This window comes from Otolemur garnettii, unplaced genomic scaffold (genome assembly GCF_000181295.1).
Source record: "Otolemur garnettii isolate 467f Iridium unplaced genomic scaffold, OtoGar3 scaffold00108, whole genome shotgun sequence".
Lineage (NCBI taxonomy): Eukaryota > Metazoa > Chordata > Mammalia > Primates > Galagidae > Otolemur > Otolemur garnettii.
In genome coordinates, this window is record NW_003852503.1 from 2,666,972 (window position 1) to 2,689,164 (window position 22,193).

General features: G+C 41.3%; 1 long non-coding RNA gene across 2 annotated transcripts in view; it reads left to right on the top strand.

The window, feature by feature from the left end:
- LOC111727477 overlaps positions 1 to 22,193 on the top strand; it is a 174,728-nt gene that overhangs the window by 112,612 nt on the left and 39,923 nt on the right. For both annotated transcript variants that reach the window (XR_002775032.1, XR_002775033.1), the window contains exon 3: positions 9,921 to 10,010. This is a non-coding gene — a long non-coding RNA (uncharacterized LOC111727477). The remainder of the gene's footprint in view (positions 1 to 9,920; positions 10,011 to 22,193) is intronic.

Below are 22,193 nucleotides of genomic sequence, written 5' to 3' on the forward strand. Positions count from 1 at the left end.
TATAGAACAACATCGGCGAATGAACATTTGAATGAATGAATGGGTGAAGTTAATCATTACTCACCTCTTATTAGCCTCTTAGAGCTGCCATAAAGATGCACAGAAATGGATGGCATAAACAGAATTTCATTTTTCGCAATGAAAAATTGAATTGAATTTTCTGGAGGCTGGAAGTCCAAGATCAAGGTGCTGGTAGGGTTGTATTCCTGTGAGGTCTCTCTTCTTGGCTTGCAGATGGCCACCCAATCACTATGTCTTCATATAGGTTTCCCTCTATGCACACACATCTTTGTTGTTTCTTTTCCTTCTTAAAAGGACACCACGCCACACCTATTGGATTAGGACATCACCATGATAACTTCATTTAACTTTAATTACCTTGTTAAAGGTCCCATCATTGGGGGTTAGGGCTTTAACATGAATTTGGAGATGGAAGACACAATTCGATCTGTAACAGGGATCATCTGAAAATATGAATTTTTCTTTTTCTTTTTTTTTTAGTTAGAGTGTTACTCTATTGCCTAGCTAGAGTACCATGACCTCAGTCTCACAGCAACCTCAAGCTCCTGCCTCAGCCTCTCAATTATGTAGGCCTATAGGTAACTATGGGCAAGTGCCACCACACCTGGCTAATTTTTCGATTTTTCTTTTTTTTGAGACAGAGTCTCATTATGTTGCCCTCAGTAGAGTGCTGTGGCATCACAACTCACAACCTCAAACTCTTGGGCTTAAGTAATTCTTTTGCCTCAGCCTCCTAGTAGCTGGGACTACAGACACCCACCACTAGGCCTGACTGTTTTTTTTTATTATTGTTGTCATTGTTGTTCAAACCAACTAGCCCTGTTGCATGTGACCAGTGCCCTAATCACTGTGCTATGGGTGCTGAGCCATAATTTTTCTATTTTTAATAGAGTCAGTCTCAAGCTCTTGACCTCAAGTAGTCCTCCTGCCTCAGCCTCCCAGAGTGCTAGGATTATAGGTGTGAACCACTGTGCCCAGACTAAAAATATGCATTCTTTATTTAAATCTATGAATAAAAGCAGAATTTCTAAGTGGACTAATATCAGCATTGTGCTGGGCATGGTAGTTCATGCTATAATTCCAGCTACCTGGAAGGCTGAGGCAATACAATTACTTGAGCATAGGAGTTTGGGGTTACAGTGAATTGCCCTAGCCTAGGAGACACAGTGAGATTTTGCCAAAAAAAATTAAAAAATAAAATAAAATAGAGCATTATAAAAGCTGTAGATTAGGTTCGTTTCTATTGCTATGTTATTTAAAAGCCTAAGACTATATTTTACAAACAGGTTTAATATCAGTAATTTCTGAGAAAGACCTGAAGAAATATTACTGCAAATAAGAAAGGTACTAACACCCATGGGGTTCACACAGCATGGGGTGGGGAGAGAGGAACCAGTTTTTCTTGATTATAGCCAAGGCTTCTGCCATCTAGGACTTCATAAGTGAGTGAGAGACTCATATATTCTGGATTTTTATACCATGTCTTCTCCTGGAAAAAGTTCATAAAGGAAGATTCTGGAGGGATAGTATTACTATAGTATGACTAATGGTATGAGGCATGTTCCAATCACATTTAGATGGGAAGTGGAGTAATTTTTCACAGCTGATTTTATGGAGCTGTGTGATCTAATGATAGATGGAGGCCACACTGTGTCTGTGGCTTTGCCTGCAATACCAGTATAGAGTATTATTAACATGGATGGAGGGGTACAATGACCCATGTCATTTCTATAGTACACAAAAGGAACATCTTTGTGTTTGGTTTTGAAGATATTCTCTTTTGGCCTTTACCAGTATTAATTTTTTTTAATTTTTATTTTCTTTAGCACTTATACCAACCAACACCATAAGGGTCAGGGCAGATAATGTTGCTTCTTTTTGTCTATGCACAGCATTTACCACGGGAATTTAGCAGGGCAATGCTCAAAAAAATCTCAGATTGTTGGACACCCTGGTTAAGTAAAACCACAGCAGTACACAAATTGCACATATATTAGAGAAGCAGCATGAGTAACAGGAGCGAAGATGAGTAGAAACCTAGATGGATCTGGGTCTCTACTTAGCTGGGAGACTCAAGAACAAGCAGCCCTTCCACGCCTGTCAGGGCAGGGGGAAGCTCTAGATCTCTGCTTTCTCATATGTAAAATGAGGCTGTAGGGCTAGTTCCAAGTTCTCTCTGTTTTATGGCAATTGGGGATGATTACCCATCAAACATCAGGTAGGGTTGCCTGATTTAGCAGATAAGAATACAGGTGTTCTGTATTTTATGTCAACCCTAATATTAGAGGTTGCACTGAGAGGCCACTGGGGAATACAAAGTCATCATGAATAATCTGCAGTGTGCAAAATCTACTCACATTTAATAGAGCCCTGATTGCTTATGTTAATTTTGTGAACTTGCAGCATTTCTGATAGGTTTTGGATTGGTGGAGAATGCTCCCCCATCCTAACTGATACAGCCCGGGACACAGAACTTAGAAGAAAGGAGGTGACTGAGCAGAACAGAAACCACTGCCACCAGATGGTTCCCCAGCTCCGCGCTGGCTCCCAGGGCAGGAGCCTGCTGGTAACACTCCCTTCACAAGGTTCTACTGGAGTTGAAAGGCGGCCAGATTTTTGCTATGCCCTTGCCCTTTCATACTCAGCCTTACATTATCATTCTGGAAGAATCTGCATTTTAATGACATCCTTTCATTGAAGAAAATGCATCCATCAGGTTCTTCTGGGTCTTGCACCAAGCTCGGCTGCAGCCAGGTCACATTCTCACAGGATGGGGGACAGGGAGGTCAGTGCCCAGGTGTTCCTGGGGTCAGGGATAACATCTTCTTGAAAAGCATTAGAAATATTCTGTGTGGCAAGAAATCTTTATAGAAACCAGCAATTTATTTGTTGCCTGTACCAGGATAGTGCTGCCTTTCCAGCATTTTCAGAAATGTCTTCTCATGGTTCAGGTCAGACAGGCTAAGTAAATTAGCCAGCCAGATTGGCCAACACCATAGCAGGGAAAATGTGAAAAGAGCACAGAGAGATGAGGCATATGGGTTCTGGGACTGGGGGTCATAAATACAGGTTAGGAGTTTCATACCAATTGCTTCTCTCCCCTGACACATTTCCATTTTAAGGTTAAGTAGGTTTAATTACACTGCTCCTTTCCCCATCTTTGCTTCTTTTTGACATTACATAAGATATTTTAGGAACAGAGAAAGGTTAATGGGCCTATGATGGGGCCTAGAATTAACTTCCTTAATTAAGCCTCCAGAAGACATCTTTTCATTTCTTTTTATGACCTGTCTTGGTTAAAAAGGACCCAGAGCTCCTGCAGTTCTGTGTGGGGCCTGCATGTGTAAGACATGCATAATCCATCACATGACCAGAGCTTTGTCTTAGAGGATGTCCCCAATTCATTCCTCTACTGTCACTGACAGTCGGGCAGAATTTGACAGGCAATGGGAAGAAAAATCTGATCAATGTGGTGACTTTTGAAAATTCCCCAGAGTGGCCTTGGACACTTACAGTCCAAAGATTGATTGGTTTTTTTTTTAATAGAGTAGGTAGTTGAATGTGTTCTTCTTAAAGTGATGGTCAAAATTATATGACTAGTTATATATACCAGACAATCAATGGACTATAATAAAGAAATCTTGCCAAGAATCTTCTCTAAAACTCATATTCATACTCCTAATTTCTAACTAATCTCTTCTTAGTTAGCAACTTTTAATACATGTTTCCCTTAGGTGGGGGCCAGTTAAATGTTCAGTTGTCCCCTCTTTTTAAAAATTAGATATCTTTGAGGAGCAGTCATTACTTATGAGGATTTGCAGGACCCATTTCAACATGATTGGAACTGTTGTATATTTAAGAACACTCCCTGTGTCCCTAATTCTTTGGTTTAGTTTATCAGTATCTCATCTGCGTTTCCTGATATTATTGGAGCTGAACATTTATGTCATTAGCATTCTTGCTCTTCAAAGATGATTATTCTAGAAGTATTTCTTAGTGACATATGTTCTGGCTTAATTGTAGTCTGACAATTAAGTTTGCAAACTCGCCACTGTTAGCTTTTATTGGCAGCACTGTACAAACAACTTGGTAAGGTTTCATAACCTTGGTGTATCAGTGTCCACAGCTGTGTTCATATTGACATGTGATGGTGTCTTGTTGGGTGGTGTTCATTTATGTCATTGTGTGTTTTTGTGTGCCATTGTGAGACTGTCATAGCTTTAATTAAGCTATGAACAAACAGTTGTAAGTTTCTTGTTAATAAGTTGTAAGTTTCTTGGCAAGAATGGAAGTGAAATCAGGGACATGTTAGTCCAAGTTTAATAGGGATAAGGCCATGAAGAAAATGGCAGTGTACAAATGGATTAAATGTTTTTGTCTGAGGAAAGAGAAAGCATCACTGATGAAGAGAGATCAGGATGGCCAGTAATGAGCAGAACTAATGGAAACATTGCAAAAATTTATTAAATTGTGAGTCAAAACTGGGCGTCCTCAAACTACAGCCCGTGGGCCACATGCAGCCCATCTAGGACATTTATCTGGCCTGCCAGGTGTTTTGCTGCTGCTGCCTGTCCTGCTTAGCAGCTGACTCATACCAGGGCCTGCAGTCCAGCCCTCCAATGGTCTGAGGGACAGTGAACTGGCCCCTGTTTAAAAAGTTTGAGGACCCCTGGTCAAAACCATGGGCTAACTATGAGAAGCACAGCAGACAAAGTAAACATAGATGGAGAAACAATCAGGAAAATCTTAACTGAAAATTTTGGCCAACAACTCATGGCTCTTGGATCACAACTATGCACCAGCTCACATGGCATTGTCTATGAGGGAGTTTTTAGCCAGTAAATAAATAACTGTATTAGAACATCCTCCCTACTAACTTGATCTGGCCCCCAGTGACTTTTTTCTTTACTCAAAGATAAAGGAAATATTGAAAAGAAAACATTTTGATGACCTTTAGGTAATCAAGGGTAATACAACAACAGTTTTGATGGCCATTCCAGAAAAAGAGTTCTAAAATTGCTTTGAAAGGAGGACTAGGTGTTGGTGCACAGCTTCCAAATAGGGTACTTAGAAGGTGACCATAGTGATGTTCAGCAATGAGGTATGTACCATTTTTTTCTAGGATGAGTTTGCAGACTTAATTGTCAGAATTCGTATATAAATATACTTAGGTTGTATCTGGAAAATTCTAATTTAGAGAAACGGAGTAGGGCAATGAAATCTAATCTGTATGTCTCAAAGTCCCCCCAGAGGACACTGCTATGCCCTCCTATCTTAATATAACCACAAGCGTTTCTGGAAATGTATTCTGCTTCAGAATCCCAAGCCCAGCACAGGAGATGGTTTCAGTTCCCACTTTCCTAAGACATCTGTCCTACCTGATCTCAGAACTGACTGAAAAAGGGAATCGTTGCTAAAACAGCTTTTCCTGACGTTGACCTCAACACTGAGAATGAAACAGAGAACTGTTATTATCTGAACTATGCAAATGTGAGAGTGATTGAGTGTGCAGTTCATCAAAAAGGCCCATTAGGGACAAATAAAATCCTGAGTCTGGTGTTTCCACAGATTCTCTCTCCCAGGCAATGGAGCAGTGATGGTTTGTTTCCAGTTCTGTGTAGATACTTCAGTTTGTTAATGGACATCCTGTGTTTTATTACAGAGAGAGTTTATGGAGCCTGTATGTCTAAGAGAATTCTACAGAATGCCACATTCTTTAAAATAGTCCCTTGTCTTTTCTCTAACCCTACTTTGGGTATTATATAGTGTGGCTGTCTATCACCACTAGGCCTTTTACTCATATTACATACTCCGAGTTTAATTCTTTCCATCAGCACTAGTAAACCATCCATATTAAATAGAATAGAGAACAAATGAGCTTAAGTTATCTTTTCCTTTCCTATTCAGGACAAGGCTGGAATAAGCAGGTGAGTCTGTAATAGGATGGCTGGCCTGGTAGGTGGCATGGGGCACAGAGCATGGGGCTGGCGGATGCAAAATGAACTGCACATGTTCAGGGCATAACATCTAAAGGGTAAGGCAACCCATGGTAGTCAGTGGCCTGGAGTCTGAAGTAATTAGACACAACACAGTGATAAGAAACCAAGAAGCATACAGAAACTTATATGTACCTCATTTTCTTATCTTTAAAATGTGGATAACTCAGTACCTAGAAAGTAGTTCATCATGAGTAATACACTTATAAATACACGTACATACCCAGAATGGTACCTGGCACATTGTGAGATATTAACGTGAAATGACATCCTTATTATGATTACTGTTTTCATCAATAGCAACTTAGATATGAGGTGGGTTGCAGGTCTCAGGAACAGGGCATGGGAAAGTGAGGTGAGAGGAGTAGAAGTGTGGTTTGCCCTTTGAGAAAGAACTTGGAGACCCTTGAGATGAACTTGAAGCAGAGGGTTTGGTGACCCTCAGGGTGGGGCTGGGGAGGAGCAGAAACTGAAACCCAATTTCTAGAGCTGTTTGCTCCAACTGAGCTGACGCTTCTCTTTCTTCCCTTTTGATGACACCATCAAGTCCCAAGGGAAAGAACTCTAGGACCACGTGGAAGAGTGGCTGGTGTCCATATCTTAGACCCTCAGTCCCTAGAAGGCATGGCTTGGGTGTCACAGGTGATCAAGTATTTAATAAATGATTAGAGGTAGATTGTTTCTCTGTTGGATAGTGGCACAGCTCACATAAGAAATTTTTATTCTTAATGTCAGTTCAACTCCTTCATATCAATTATTGGATGCATTAAAAAATTAATCATCTGAAAATATTTCCCCTACATCTATGATGGCTGTGTATTTTTTATAGTTCCCAGAAGTGACATGATGGAGATTTTGCACAGTGACTGTATTCATTTAGCTATTTAACTTTGCAGTCCTTAACCCTTGATCTGCGGACCAGTACTGGTCTGTGGCCTGTTAGGAACTGGGCCACAAACCATGAGGGGAGCAGAGAGAGAGCAAGTAAAGCTGCTCCCTTGATCACTGTGTGAGCTCAGCCTCCTATCACATCAATGGCAACATTAGATTGTTAGGGGAGCATGAACCCTACTGTAAACTATGATTTCAAGGGATCTAGATTGCACACTTCTTACGAGAATTTGATCTCCCCCCTTCACCTATTCATGGAAAAGTTGTCTACCATGAAATCGATCTCTGGTGCCAAAGAGGTTAAGGACTGCTGATTTAAGTGCCTACTCTATGTTAGCAATGGTATCAAATGGTATTTGATACTCAAGATACAAAAGAAAGAGATGATGTGGTTCCTGGCCCCAAGATCTCAAGAGCTAGTGCCAAGACAGAGACGCCATTACAAACACAACAGCATTGGTGCATGGTGAAAGCATTGCTAACAGAGAAGTGTGAAGTGTGGGTAGGCTCTGAGGATGACTGAAGCTACTTTACTGGTAGAGGGTCAAGGCAAACTGCTTTACAGAGGTGATAAAAGGAATGACATACTCTTAAAAGAAGAGGTTTAACTGGGAGAGAAAGGAAAAAGAGTATTTCCAGCAAAGAGGCAACCCAGACAAAGGGGGAGACATGGAGCATGTGCATTGGCAGATTGGAATAAAATAAGAAAGTGGAAGAAATGGGATTGGGCAGGTAGACAAAAGGACAACTGAAGACCTTGCTTGACATATTTGGACATACTGACCTTATCAGATACGTGTATCATTGGAGTACTTTAAACAAGATGATGATCTGATTAGACTTGCCTTTGAGAGGTTGGGGGATGCACTGGATGGGAACAAAACATGACATTGGGAAGCCAGTTATGCAATTGAAAACAAGTTTCAACTGTAGTTCAAGCCCACCTTCTAGATGATCAGGGCCTGCTCTAAGGCAGGGCAGTGGAGATGAAAGGGAGGACTCAGTAAATAATCATTTAGAAGGCAAAATCAAAAGATTTGGTAGCCAACCAGATGTCTAGAAGTGAAGGAGAGATTCTCCAATGTCAAATGTATTTACTAACAGTTATCACAATGGATACTTAATCCCTACTTCAAATCCCCAGTGGTGATGCAAATAAAAGTATTATTTCAGCAATTCTGTAGGGGAAAAAACCCAAAAGGCTGTCTGTAGCAATTGCAATATTTATGTAACTGTCACCAGAGACAAAGAAGACTGGAAATCTATAAACTGGCCCCTTCTAACCTTGTGAGTTAGCACTCACCCACCTTGGGACTTTGCTCTTGACCATGCTGGGCTTAAGTTACCGTTTGTTTACATACGTCAACTCTTTAATTAGGAGATCTTAAGTGCTAGGGATCAGGACCAGATGCTGGGGTTGGCACTGCCTAGTGGGAGACTGGCGCTGACAAATGGCTTTGGGTGGCTCAGACCCAACCTGGCCTGTTCTGGCTGCCTGAAATAGAGAGGAAATTTTGCTGCAAGAGGGCTGCAGTAGGCTCTGAAAGGGAGAGGCGTCTGGGACAAGGAAAGTGCTATCTTGGGAATCAGGAACTGAGTTCCAGCTCTGCAATAGTTGGTTCTAAGACTGTGGAGCAGCCGCTTTGTCTTTCTTGGTCTTTTCTGTCTCTGAGAAATGAGGAGCCAGGTTTCCTGCAGGTGTCAAGAGGGGCAGGACAAGCTAGCCAGCCTCTCTTTACTGAGGATCACATGAATTGGTATTGACACGACTACGGTTCTTTGTGTTAAAATCAATCACCTTTCCCCAGTCCACAGAGTGTTCCCATTTGTGAGACCACTAATGTTGGGTGGGGACTTTGTACAAGAATCCACTCAGCAAAGATAAAATGCTGGAGAATAAGATCCCTGCTGCCACTGCCAAAGAACAGGTAACTCTAGTGTTACCCACAGAAATGTTATGACCACATGGAAAATACTTAGAACGATAGTTAACTAAAAATGTGACAGAATCTGACTATTGTATCTCAAAGGTATACCTCATCTTAAGGAAAGTGATCTCTGAAAAATCAGCTGCAAGACCAGTTTTACTAAACCAAACAGAATCACTACACTTTACAAAAATGTACTTATTTAAGTCCCTGGAATACTAGCTGGGGTTACTTAGTTCCTGCAACACTGGGGTTATCTTTTCCCAAAGTTTTCAAGTTGCCTGTAATCTCAGCAATTCATTTGGAAAAGGTTTCCCTGTTTCATTAGTCACCATCGTGTCTTTATATGTGTTAAAAGTCTTTCTGTGGACTGTATGAAAAGGACAGGGTCCATATACTATTATTTCTCTAGTCCTAGTTGTCCATGGGTCAGTTTCCTTCAGTGGGATGTGCAGGGACCCAAGTGCGAATGCCTCCAGGAGCAAACTCAATCAAACTGCCCTTAGTTCAGTGGGTAGGGTGCTGGCCACATACGCTGGGGATGGCAGGTTCAAACCCAGCCCAGGCCTGCTAAACAAAAATGACAACTACAACCAAAAAATAGGCAGGTATTGTGGTGGACATCTATAGTCCCAGCTACTTGGGAGGCTGAGGCAAGAGAATTGCTTAAGCCCAAGAGTTTGAGGTTCCTATGAGCTGTGGCACCATGGCACTCTATTGAGGATGAGAAAGTGAGACTCTTTCTCAAAATAAAACAAAGTGCCTGTTTATATACAATTTGTACACACAATGGAGAGCTTTACAAAAGATTCTCATTTGTAACACTGAAAACAGCAGATGTGTGTGTTGAATGACTGAATGACCATTTATTTATTCACCCAATTGTTAATACCATTGTAGAACTTTCTGTGAACTTGTGATTTATGTCTTTGGAGAACTGAAGTGAAGTTTTGCATCTCCTAATAGCTATACTTCCACCCTGATTCGCTTGACTGCCTGGGACCTCATATTTACCTGTCTTAGAAGATCAGTCTTTTTTTGATAGAGGATACATACTCATTCTGTTGTTCTGTTTCTTCTATAGATTTCTCTTCTTTGGCTCTTCCTTGGACCACAGAAGAATTATTTGACAGAGACTACTGACAACAGGGAGCAATTCTGGTGCAAATAAGGGGTAAGTGATTAGTTAATAGGAGATTCTCAAAAAAATGATGAAATCGATGAGATTTTCCATCACACTTAATATTGTTCTTCACTGAATTATGTCAGAAATATACAAGTGCATGTGCACCCTTTAAGAATTTTTTCATAATACAGGCACATACTTGATTGAAATTTGACATCAGAAGATGAGTGAATTGAATGCACCTTACCTTGAGCTTGAGAGTCTCTCTAGAAAGCAGGGTTGTGATCCTTAAGATAGGGAATTGGCATTTTAAAGCACAGTATATGCGAAAGGTGATTTGTAAACTATAAAAACTGTGAGGTTATAGATTCTAGAAACTCTGTTCTGGAACCTAAAGGGTAAATAGGTCCAATTTACTCACTCAGGTAAGTATATCAGAGACACTAAGGGAGACATCCTGGGAGGAGAGCAGATAACTAGGGTTGTCTTCTCCTTGCCTGACCTTGACCCTCTCTGGAGCCTGGCATGTCCTCCCATAGACCAAGGATAGAAGTATCAGGCTTTCACTTTTCAGTAATGTTTAGAGTATCTTGAGATAATAATGATGACACCATTATCAAGTCAAAAGCTTTACAGATCTACAGTGGCCCAGCATGATATGGCTATGGCAAAAGCATTGTCACCATGCAGACCATTGTTTAAATTTGTGTTACTTACTTTAATTCCTTGAGAAAGGCATTCAAACTTTTCTGAGACATGGAACTGTGTCTGTAGCTTTGAAGTGGAGATAAAGCTGTTGGGGACAACATGTAATTTGAATATGCAAAATACTATGCCTTAAATAGTAATATTCAGTTCATGGTTATCATCATCATCATTACAGGTACAAAACAGGTAGTCTATTTCCTAAGCTTTCACTTATTCAACAGGTATTTTGAGTGATCATTATAAAAATTGAAAGTCAGATATGATTTAATGTCAGGTTATGATGTCAGTGAAGACAAAAAGTATTAAGTCTGTTAAGCCCATTTGTGCTAAAGTTGTGTGTAAAACAACTTTATAAAAATAGCATGGTACCAGCACAAAAATAGAGACTTAGATCAATGGTATAGAATAGAGAATCTAGAGGTAAACCTAGTTACCTATCATCATTTGATCTTTGATAAACTTAATGAAGCATACACTGGGGAAAAGAATCCCTACTTAACAAGTGGTGCTGGGAGAACTGGTGAGCCACATGTAGAAGACTGAAACCGGACCCACACCTCTCACCACTTGCAAAAATTGACTCTCACTGGATAAAGGATTTAAATTTAAGATGCTAAATAATAAAAATTCTAGAATAAAGTGTGGGAAAACTTCCTAATAATATTGGTTTGGGAAAAGATTTTATGAAGACCCCATTGGCAATTGCAGCAACACCAAAAATAAATAAATGGAACATGATCAAACTTAAAAAGTTTCTGTACAACTAAGGGTATAACAACTAAAGCATACAGACAACATTCAGAATGGAAGAAGATATTTGCATGCTACAAATCTGACAAAGAGTTAACAACTAAAGTTTAGATAACTTAAACTAATCAACACAAAAGACCAAACAATTCTATTTATAAATGGAAAAGAGATATAAACAGAACCTTCTCCCAAGAAGAAAGATGAATGGCCAAAAAACACATGAAAAACTGCTCACTGTCCCTAATCATCAGAGAAATGCAAATCAAAATTACCCTGAGATATCTTCTAACTCCAGTGAGAATAGCCCATATCCCAAAGTTCTTAAGCTCTAGATGCTGGTGTGGATGTGGAAAGAAGGGAACACTTTTACGCTGCTGCTGAGACTGCAAACTAAAACAGCCTCTAAAAAACAAGTACAGAGAAAACTCAAAGATCTAAAGTAAACCTTCCATATGATCCCTCAATCCCATTACAAGGTATCTACTCAGGAGAAAAAAATCATTTTACCATAAGGATATTTGCACTAGAATGTTCATTGCAGCTCAATTCAGAATCTCCAAGATGTGGAATCAACCCAAGTATTCATCAATTCATGAATGAATTAACAAACAGTGGTATATGTATACCATGAAATACTATTCTGCCATAAAAGATGGAGACTTTACATCTTTTATATTTACATGGATGGAGTTGAAAAACATTCTTCTTAGTTAAGTATCACAAGAATGGAAAAGCAAGTATCCACTGTATGCAATACTAATATGAAATCAAGAGATAAATCATTATAACCCTACATGAGAGAAAAACAATTAAATTCAAGTGAGGGGTGGGAGGAGAAGGGAAAGGGGAGAGGAGAGAAGGGAGGGAGATTGGCAAACTCTCACCTCATGGGCACATGTAAGGGTATATAGAACATCTCCCTTGATGAAGGGCTCAGCTGCAACTTGAACTACGTTTAACAGATGCAAACAATGTAACCTAATCATTATATGTTCATATTTATCTGAAATTCAAAAAATACTTATTAAGAAAATATAATGCCCTTTTTAAAACAGTTGAATTTCATAGCTGACCCTCATTAAGATCTAAGTTGGTCACACTGTTTTTTTTGTTTATTAATTTTATGTTTTCATAATAAAACATCCACATATTTATCCAGTCTTCCGGTGCTTAATAACTTCCATCTTGCTAACATATTTGCAAGATGGTCACACAATAGAGTAAAGCTGGGACTTGGCTAAAAAACCATGGGCTCCTTTCTATGTCTGGGTATAGAAACACCCAGAAGAAGTGTATAGACTTTAGATTTTATTCTGGACGAGATAGAAGCATTTGAAAATTTTGACCAGAGAAGTAAAGTGAACTAATTTGACTTGAAGAGATTTATTCAGCCTGTAGACAGAGAAGAGTTGTTAAGTGGATGAAGGCAGGGATGACCTTTAGATGGTCATTGCACTGATAAAGGAGAAATGGGAGAGTGGTTTGGACTTAAATGGGTATAGTGCAAAGTGATGATAAGTGGTGAGATTCTGCATCTGACTTAAAGGTAAAGCTTCAGGATTTGCTGGGAGCTCATGATGTGATGTGAGGAAAAGAGAGGAGTCAAGGCTGAGTCTTAGGATTTTGGCCCAAGCAATAGGAAGAATGATGCTGCCTGTTACTGAAATGGAGAAGACAGAGGGTAGGGAGGAGAAGTCCTGAGGGGAAGACCAAGGATACAGCACCGTGCAACTTAAATCTGAGATGTACAGATGTGCAACTTAAATCTGAGAAGTGAAGGTACAGAGAGATGATTGGACTCGGGAGTCTAGAATTCAGGGTAAATGTTGGTGCAGGAAACAAACATTTGACAATCATTGGAGTATAGAAGGTCTTCAATGTCATGGGACTGGGAGAGATCACCCAGACAGTGAATGCAGGTAGAAAAGACGGTGAGGTTGCAGAGACCAAGCCCTAGAGTACTTCAGTGTTGGAAGCCGGGAAGATGAGGAGCCAGTGGAGAGGGGCAGAAGGCAGACATTGATGGGAAGAAGAACCAAGAGAGAGTGGTCTCAGGGAGAAAGAAAGTGAAGAAGCAAAGATGTTAAAAGGACATCATCAACTGTGTCAAATGCCACTAAAAAGCCAAATAAGATGGAGACCAAGAATTGGTCTTTGAAGTTTGAAAGATGGAGGTTGCTTGATAATCCTGAGCAAAGCTGTGACGCTGGAGAGGAAAGGTGACCTGATTGGAGCAGATTCAAAGGGGAAGAGGAAGAGAAGTAGAGACAGTGAGAAAAGACAACTCTTTCTAGGGTTTTACTCTGAAGAGGAGGAAGAGAGAGGCAAGGAGGGGAATGCCTAGAAGAAAATGTGGGGTATAGGCAGGGACGGTATCAGAATCACTGTCGGGGTATCAGTGAACCACAGGGATGCTGGCTGCAGGACCTCAGCAGATCTTGGGGGGCCCTTTGGATCTAGGCATTAATCCTGTGGTTGCTGGTTATGGAATGTCCAGGAGGTCCCAGGGGACAGGCTAGGCCCAAAAGGCTTGGGTGTGGAGGCCACTTGACAGACTCAGGGAGCAGTGTTTCCCAGCAAATCCGGAAGGATTTCAATATTTTAGCACTCACCATGGCAGTGCCCTGTGTGCCTGCTGAACATCAGCCTGGGATCTACAGAGAGCTGAGGCTTTGTTTTCATCATCACCTTTATTTTCTAAGATGAGGGGATATGGCAGCATTTTTAAACGATTGTGAAAGTGACCAGAAGACAGGGGAAATTTGAAAATCTGTTGATGTAAAAGACTAAGGTGAGGTTGGTGGGAGGTTCTTGAGCCTGCAAATGGAGTGAGGCTAGTGTGCAAGTGGCTGGTTGTGCTAGAAACACACCCTCGTTGCTCACAACAGGGAAGGGCGCAGAGGATGAGGCGCAGACACAGGCTGATGTGAAGCGGAGGCAGGGACAGGGCTTGGGGAATCTTTCCTGGTCGCTTCTGTTTTCTCTGTGAAAGAAGGGAAACACATTCACACTCAATTCCTCCTCTTCATCAGGACCACTCCCTATGCATGTTAGCTGAGATTTATGTAGAATCTAGGAAACCCTGGTTACTAGACCAATTTTCCATTTAGAATCCATGTCCACAAATCATCCGTGTCACACAGTCATCTGCGGAATCTCGGTTTCATTTCATTCCACGGATGATGATCAGAGCTCCCTTTTTTCTTTTTCGAGAGCCAGGTAGTTTGAAATGTGATGAACTCCCACTGTCTAGTACCCTGCTTTGCTGTAGTCTGGCCCAGGATGGAAACATTTCTTGCCTGGCACAGTGATGTATCCAGAGCTAGCATAAAAGCTGACTCAAGTAGGTGTTCAATAAATATTTGTTTCATGAATATAGGAAGGAAGGGAAGAAGGAAGGGAGGGAGGAAGAGAAGGAGGGAAGGGGGATGAATTCAAGGCTTTCATCTAGAAGGGCCATCACTAATCTGGCCCTATTAAATATGTGTCTGCCAGCAGGTTTGCGTTTTGTTTATAGCTAATTCCTCTGTGACATATTTGGCATTCCAAGATTTTTGCCTAGACTCAGGAATACACCCAAAGTGGCAGTGTTTGATTGCTTGCTTCTTTCTCTGTCCCTGAAGTTAATATGTTGCTTATCTGAGTGCAAAGGCACAGACAGGGAGAAATTTAATGCAAATTTAGCTGAGAGTCTAGTGCCACTTCACAAAATATTGATTAGGTGTCTGATTTGCTCTCCCCTGACAATGGGCCATAGGAACAAACCAATGGGGTGGGCTCAATTCCAGCTCGTCATGGTCATTCGATAAAGCCAGGCAGCCAATGAGAAGCCACTACCTTTTGATTGGAGAAGAGGGCAGCGAAGGGGGAAACCATCTTAGCAACAGCAGAAAATATTGCACACGCCCTTGTACACACGCGCACACACACACACACACAGACACCGTGCTACCATCCTGCTGCAGGGGACAGTTGCCGAGTCTGTCTCTTAAGGCTTTTGTTTTGCAGTCCCACTTCCAAAGGACAAGTTTCTGCTCACAGCTCACACTGCTTACCTGGTCAGACAGCCCATAATCCCTTTTTAATGGAACGCAGGAGCAGCATTCCTCTCTCTGCCCTCTCCAACACACATGTCACTCACAGCAAACTTTGATCTGCAGGTATACGGTGCAGGCTTTGTTTGTGAAATCCCTTCTGGCAGCGCTGGCCACGCCATGGCGCTTCCTGACCCAACACGGAATTGAGAAGGGGGTGCAGCGTGGGGGGACGAGCCCGCACGCTGGACCGTTGTTTCTTTTGCTTCTTGTAAAAACTGCAGAAGGGATTTCACCAGGCTGGAGCAGGTTTCCGTGCCGTCCTTATTTTCCTTCCAGGCTTCCCCTTTCATTGTTCTGTGGCCTCCACGTCCAGGGCCCAGGAAAGCTTTCCTGTTTTCAGTGTGACATTTGGCAACATCTCGCTTAGCCACTGGGTTCCAAACATTTAACATTCTCATTTGAAAGGCTCCCTTCCTCTGGTCTCCACTGTGTTTTTATGTTTCCTGAGCAGCTGCCCTTGTTCCCCAGATGCCAGGGGATAGGGGCTGCCTGCCAATCCCTGGTTTCCCCAAATTAGTAGCTGCCATGGCCTACTTGCCTCATTTCTACCTCCCCCCACCCCATATCCTGGCTCCGAGTCTATTTTGAGGCCAGTGGTGATGGCAGGTATCTGGTTCTCAACATCGTTTTTTGTTTGTTTGTTTGTTTTTTTCCTCCCTGAACTTTCTTTGCTCGGATGGCTGGTTTCAGCATGAATCTTTGATTCAGGAACATCTGTCCGTGGATTATCCAGTCCTGCTGGTGGCTCCCACTAACGTTCCCTGCTGACAGCTCTGACTCTGTCTGGGTCGGAAAGCCCATCCGCGAGGACAGCTTTCGGGCTAAGGGCGTGCGCTGCATTTTATACCGCAGGAAAGAAAGTTGAGATGATACCGCAGACACTTTTCAGTCCAAGAGGAAGTGTCATCTAGGAAATGGCAGCCAGCTGTTTTCTATTTCTCCACTTACAAAACAAAGGAAATGGCATGAAACAGAAGCAGGAGAGAATCAAGATAAACACGAACAACAACTCTCAGAATGTCAGCGTTAGCAGAACCCATGACATATTACCAAGTGACCATTTGGCGTTTCCTTCTGGGCTAGCTCTGATCCCAGTCTTCTGGGGCTCGTTTAGGGGGCCTGGCTCACAGACGTACTGGTCTAAGCACAATGCCCTAAGCGGGGGTGGGTTGTGAGCTTTGGAGACAGACTGGCCTGTCACTGTCCAACAATGCGGTGGTAGCAAATTTCTTCACCTCTCTGAGCCTTATTTTAAATGTGTAAAATGGAAGTCACAATATCAACCATATAGTTTTAAACAAAATCATGTGTGTTAAATGCTTAGCTTAGGGCTTAGCACGTGGTAAGCCTTCAAACATGTTACATCTTCCTTCCACTTCCAGAAGTCTCAGAGCTTCACTCTACCACTAGAGCTATGGTCACGGTATTGTTAATTAACTCTAAACATTTTGAGCACCTACCTAGAGCTTAGCATTAGGAGGTCTTCACATGGTTTCTGCCCATGACAACTTACATGTTAGATCAGGAAAGAAGCTGAACAAGTTATAAAATGGGGAAGAAGTGAGGCAAGGCAAAATTAAGGCCAATTGTGCCTTGCCAATCCATGTAAGATGAATGGGATTCTAACTCTACCTGGGAAAACATTACAGAACAGTTAGGACTTGATTAGAGCCTTAAAGAGTGGCTGGAATTTGGGTAGGTTTAGGATGGCAGTAGGGAGGGGGTGTCCTTCTAGGCTGAGCTGGTAGCATTGGCAAGCTCTTGAAGGAGAAATGAGGGTGTCAGGTGAGTTAAGAGCAGAGGAGAGTGGCTGGCAGAGAAGAGAGACTAAGTACATTGGCAAGGAACTCAGCCCTTAGAATGTAGCCTATTTTGGTTTCTATTCAGAAACTTCCACGTAAGTCCTTGTGACTCAGTTTCCCTAGCTGTAAACTGAGCATAACAGTGAGGATTAAATGATACGGAAACAGATAATTCTTTAAGTATATCTGATTTCAAATAACATGCTTTAACAAAAACACACAGTATCTTCATAACAGGGTAGCCAGACAGACACATTTAATATGAGAAATGAGGAGACAGAAGGTGCAGGAATGAACGGCGGCTGGACAGGATTAATCCCGTGCTGCTTAGGACCTCTGCGACAATGACCTTTGGTGTTCTCTCTTCCAGACAGCTGCTTATGCCCATTTCTCCTCCTGCAGATTGTGCTTCAACGTATATAATTTTCCCTTTTATCTCCCATTTGCATGCTTGTGTCAGACACGGCTTCGGCTAGACCTGCATCTGTTGAGACGGCTAGCCAATAATAGAAGCCCCACAGGGGCCAATGCGGTCTGGTTTCAGGAATAGGTCTAGCAAGTGAGGTCTAGGTCAGGAAGTCATTAGCTGCAGAGTCAGGGAATATATTCAGCTGTCATCACTTTTTAATTAAAAATAGCCCGGTGGCATGTACATTCCAGCACTCTGGCGCAGACAGTGGAGCGCCACCCTTTCCCTGTGTACTAGTTCCTCCCACAGAAGGGGCTAAGTATCTTCTCCGTGGTGCAAGGTCTCTGGGGCTTGTCCAGAGACCAAGAGAAACTTGCTCTTTAGGACAGAACAGGCACGGGGGTATTGTGGAGCCAGCTCTCAGCAGCTCAGGAAAGCCAGCTGTGGGCATGGTCTCTTTCCAACTCTACCTTTAGTAGTAGCAGGTTGGTGAGAATATATACACCACAGAAATTGGCAAATGCTACAAATCATCCCTGAAGATGAGCATGTTAAACATTGATCATCACTCCACTAAAAGAGAGGTAGGGTAAATTCCCAGCTGGCAATTCCTGCAGATATCCATTGTGAGGTACAATTTTCCATCCTCTAGATTTTGTTCATTAGTTTCTATTACATTAAATTCACTATTTCTTTGCTTATATAGAATGGAAAACTTGAGAAACAATATGGGATAATTTCGAGAGTCCACTCAGCTTGACCTAAGTGAAAAATCCTTTCTCCTTAATTTTACTTGTTACGTGACCTTGACTGTGTTTACTTAACTATTCTAAGCCTCAGTTTTCTCATCTGTAAAATGGGGATAATAATAGCAGCAACTATTTCAGTTCACTGTAAACATTCAAAGAATTCTTTCACACAAAGCCCTTGGTACTTAGCATGAAACAATTGTGCAGTAAATGTAGGCGATTTTATTAGTCAGTATTTATAATTCTGGTTGGGGGAACACCATAAAAATTGATTGGGTGTGGACTATCCATGTTCTATCAGGCTTGTAATGAATGTAGATATTTCATAAGGACATTATTTGATACCCAGTTATCCGAGCCACGTAACATTGAAGTCTACTATTCGTGTGCCGCAGCACTTAATTAAAATGTTTAATTTATTACTCTGGTGTTTTGCATTTAAAAATGTTATGCACAACAAAACACAGACTAGTCCACACTCTCCTGAATTGGCATAATGGTCAAATTATATATTCAGCATTGATGAAAATAGGCAAATAAATCGACGTATTTGTAGATTCCTCATCACAAAGCACTTATTTTGCATAGCCACACCAGGACAATAGGAGTTTTGAAAAATACAGAAGTTTATGGTATAAAAGGAACAATACTGAGATCTCTCTCCTAAGTAGACAGACGAGAGAGAGCGAGAGAGGGAGAGAATACTCTGAAGACAGAATAACATTTTTGTGTGGAGTTAATCATAGAAATATTGTTATTTCTCTGGGTGGTGAGATATAAATTTGTTTTGGATGAGTTTTAGATGAGTTCAGAATATTATATGTGTGCAAAGACACTTTAGTTGCCTGTACTAATTTTAATTTTTCTTTGAATTGCAATTTTCTTTTTCAAAGATAGCTGGACCAGAGTGAGGGGCCAATTTAGCAAAGACTAGAAAGCTCACCCAATGTCGAACAGTCTCTTTTTCCTAGAACTCCCCTGATTCCCTAGGTCCCCGTAGTAGTAGCTCGAGAATCAATGCTTCTGTGTGGCGAATCTTTACACTCTCAGATCAGTGTGCTCGGCCAGGCGGCAGTAGCATCTTCTGGCATGCTTGATAAAATGAAGATTCCTAGGCCAGAGACCAAACCTGTAAATTATAATCATGCAGGTGGGACCTAGAAGTTTTCATTAGGTCCTGGGCCTCAGATCGTTGTCATTCACGCCAAAGTCCTACCCTGCACCCCAGCCCTCGAACATCCCACACACCTCCTCGTTACTTCTGGCTCCTTAGTTCAAACTCCAGCCTGGCTGCCAAAATAGTCTCCTAGTTGGTTTCTGAATGATCCTCTTTACTGCATTCAACATAAACTGAAGAAAATTGAGATTTTATAATTTTTAGATCCAGCATAAAGTCATACAATGGCTCCCTATTTTCTGTGGAATAAATTAGTCTATTTACTCAGACTAATGAAACCCTTGCCAACCTTCCTCTCCTGCCCCGTCCACTCTGTTATCCCCTGGGTGCTCCAGCCACACTGAAGGGTTTTGCAGTTCTCCCGATGCTCTCTGCCGTTTCACAGATCCCGGCCTTTGCTCCTGCTGGAGCCCTTCGCTAAAATGACCACCCTCTCACCCCACGCCTGGCTCTCTGGCAAATACCAGTCATCTTTTAACTTGTGATGACTCGCCTAAGCTATTCCTTCTTTCACGTCTCAGTTCTGCCTCCAATCTGTATTTATTTTGATGAGACACTTAGAATTCTCTTCTGCAGTATTCACCACCGTGTCTATTTCTACCTTGAAAACACCGTCCATGTCTAGTACTCTTGGTATCTCAAGGAGCGTATCAATGTTTTCCAAAATAAATGAAGGAAAGAACTAATGAACTGTAGAATAGAAAACTGAATTTATTCTCAAACAAATTTTGTATTTTCTGGAGTTGACTGCTTCAGAATTTTGTCTGAAGATCACAAAAAACGTAAGCAATTCGGAGCTTCCCCAAACGTAAGTGGGCCCAATCCAGCTTCACTAGTAAATACTAAAACTGGATGAAGCCCCCCAAAATGTTTGTTCCCTCTAAGATACAGAGATAAAAGAAGAGAGAATAAAATAAATGTAACCAATGTCTTTGTTACATACATCTCAAAATGAATTTGAGTAAATGAGCAATCTGTATGGCCAATCCAACTGATCTTTCTGTGCTTATTTTATTTGATTTAATTTCCTAGCAATTGAAAGCTGAGAATACTATCCCTGAGAACACTTGCTTGCTACATATCCCTTTCCTGATCCACACCTCTTGTATTTCCCTTAATTCCCCATCATTTCTTCTCTTTAACAGTATATAGTGTGATTTAGATATTTCACAGTTTGCTTTCAAGGTTACAGTTCAAAGACCACATGTAAAAAGTTGAAGACTTTCAATTCTACCTTCTAAAGCAATTAAAAAAAAATCAATGATTGCCTTCATCTATCGTTGGTGGGAATGTAAAATGAAATAGCCACTTTAGAAAACAGTTTGGAAGTGTCTGGAAAAAATAGATAGAAATGTAGCATAAAACTTATCAATTGTACTCCTGGGGATCTGCCCAGTAGGAATGAAACGTGTCTATGTAAAGCCATGGCACGAATGTTCATTGTAGGCTTGTTCATAATAGCCAAGAAATGGAAACAACCCAACTGTCCATGAAGGGAGGAAAGAGTAAGCAAAACAGAGTATCCGTACAGTGAAATACTCTCCAACACTGGAAATGTAGAGACTCCTGATGCTGCTATGACATAGCAGGTCCTCAAAAACACGCTCAGAGAAAAGCTACACACAAAAGAACGCATACCATATAATTCTCTTTTCCAGAAAAGACGAATTTATAGGCAAAGACAGTGAATAGATGGTTGCGTAGGATTGCAAAGGTGTGACGAGGGCCAGAGTGGGGGAAGGAATTGACTGCAAACAGGTTTGAGGAAATTTTGAAGGGCGTTATGAATGTTCCACAATTGGACAGTGGGGACAGTTGCCTAACTCTATAAAGACACAGATAATCATTGAATTGTAGACTTAAAATGAGTGAATGCTACGGTACAAAAAACGCCACAATAAAATTATAAAAAGTGGTTGACACTGCCACTTTGGTATTCTTACTTCAGTGATATTATAGCTTGAAAAACTTTTCTCAGGGAATGTTAAAAAAAAAAAGTCTTTAATCACAGGATCCAGATTTTAAGTTGGTTTCTTTCCTGCTTCACAAACCCCTGAGGCCCATCACCTTTATGTCAGTGGAGACATATTCAGACTGTAAAAACTTTTTTCTCCTTCAAACCAATTAAGTGAGCTCTGATGACATCAGCTGTATTCACAGTGCACCTGACTGAGGCTATGATCCTAATTAAATTTCTTAAATGAGTAGAAATCAGAATTATCAGACTTGCTTCACCAACAGGCATGGCTGCCCGGCTTCATAACAGGAAAGGAAATAGCTTCCTGTCCGGGAATGTAAGGCTCTCGAGTTTTATCCTGAGTCCAATGAGAAAATAGTATTAACTATAAATGGCTAAAACTTACCTACTTAGAAGGGGCAAAATTTCACTTATAGAGAAGCACTTCTGTAGGTGTGAGTGCATTGAGAATTGCTGTGATAAGGTAGAAAGACCCCAGAGTTTTGGATGCAGAACTGAGTTCAAGTTCTGCCTCTCTAACCCATTTAATATATGATTTTTGACTAATTTAATTTCTGAGTC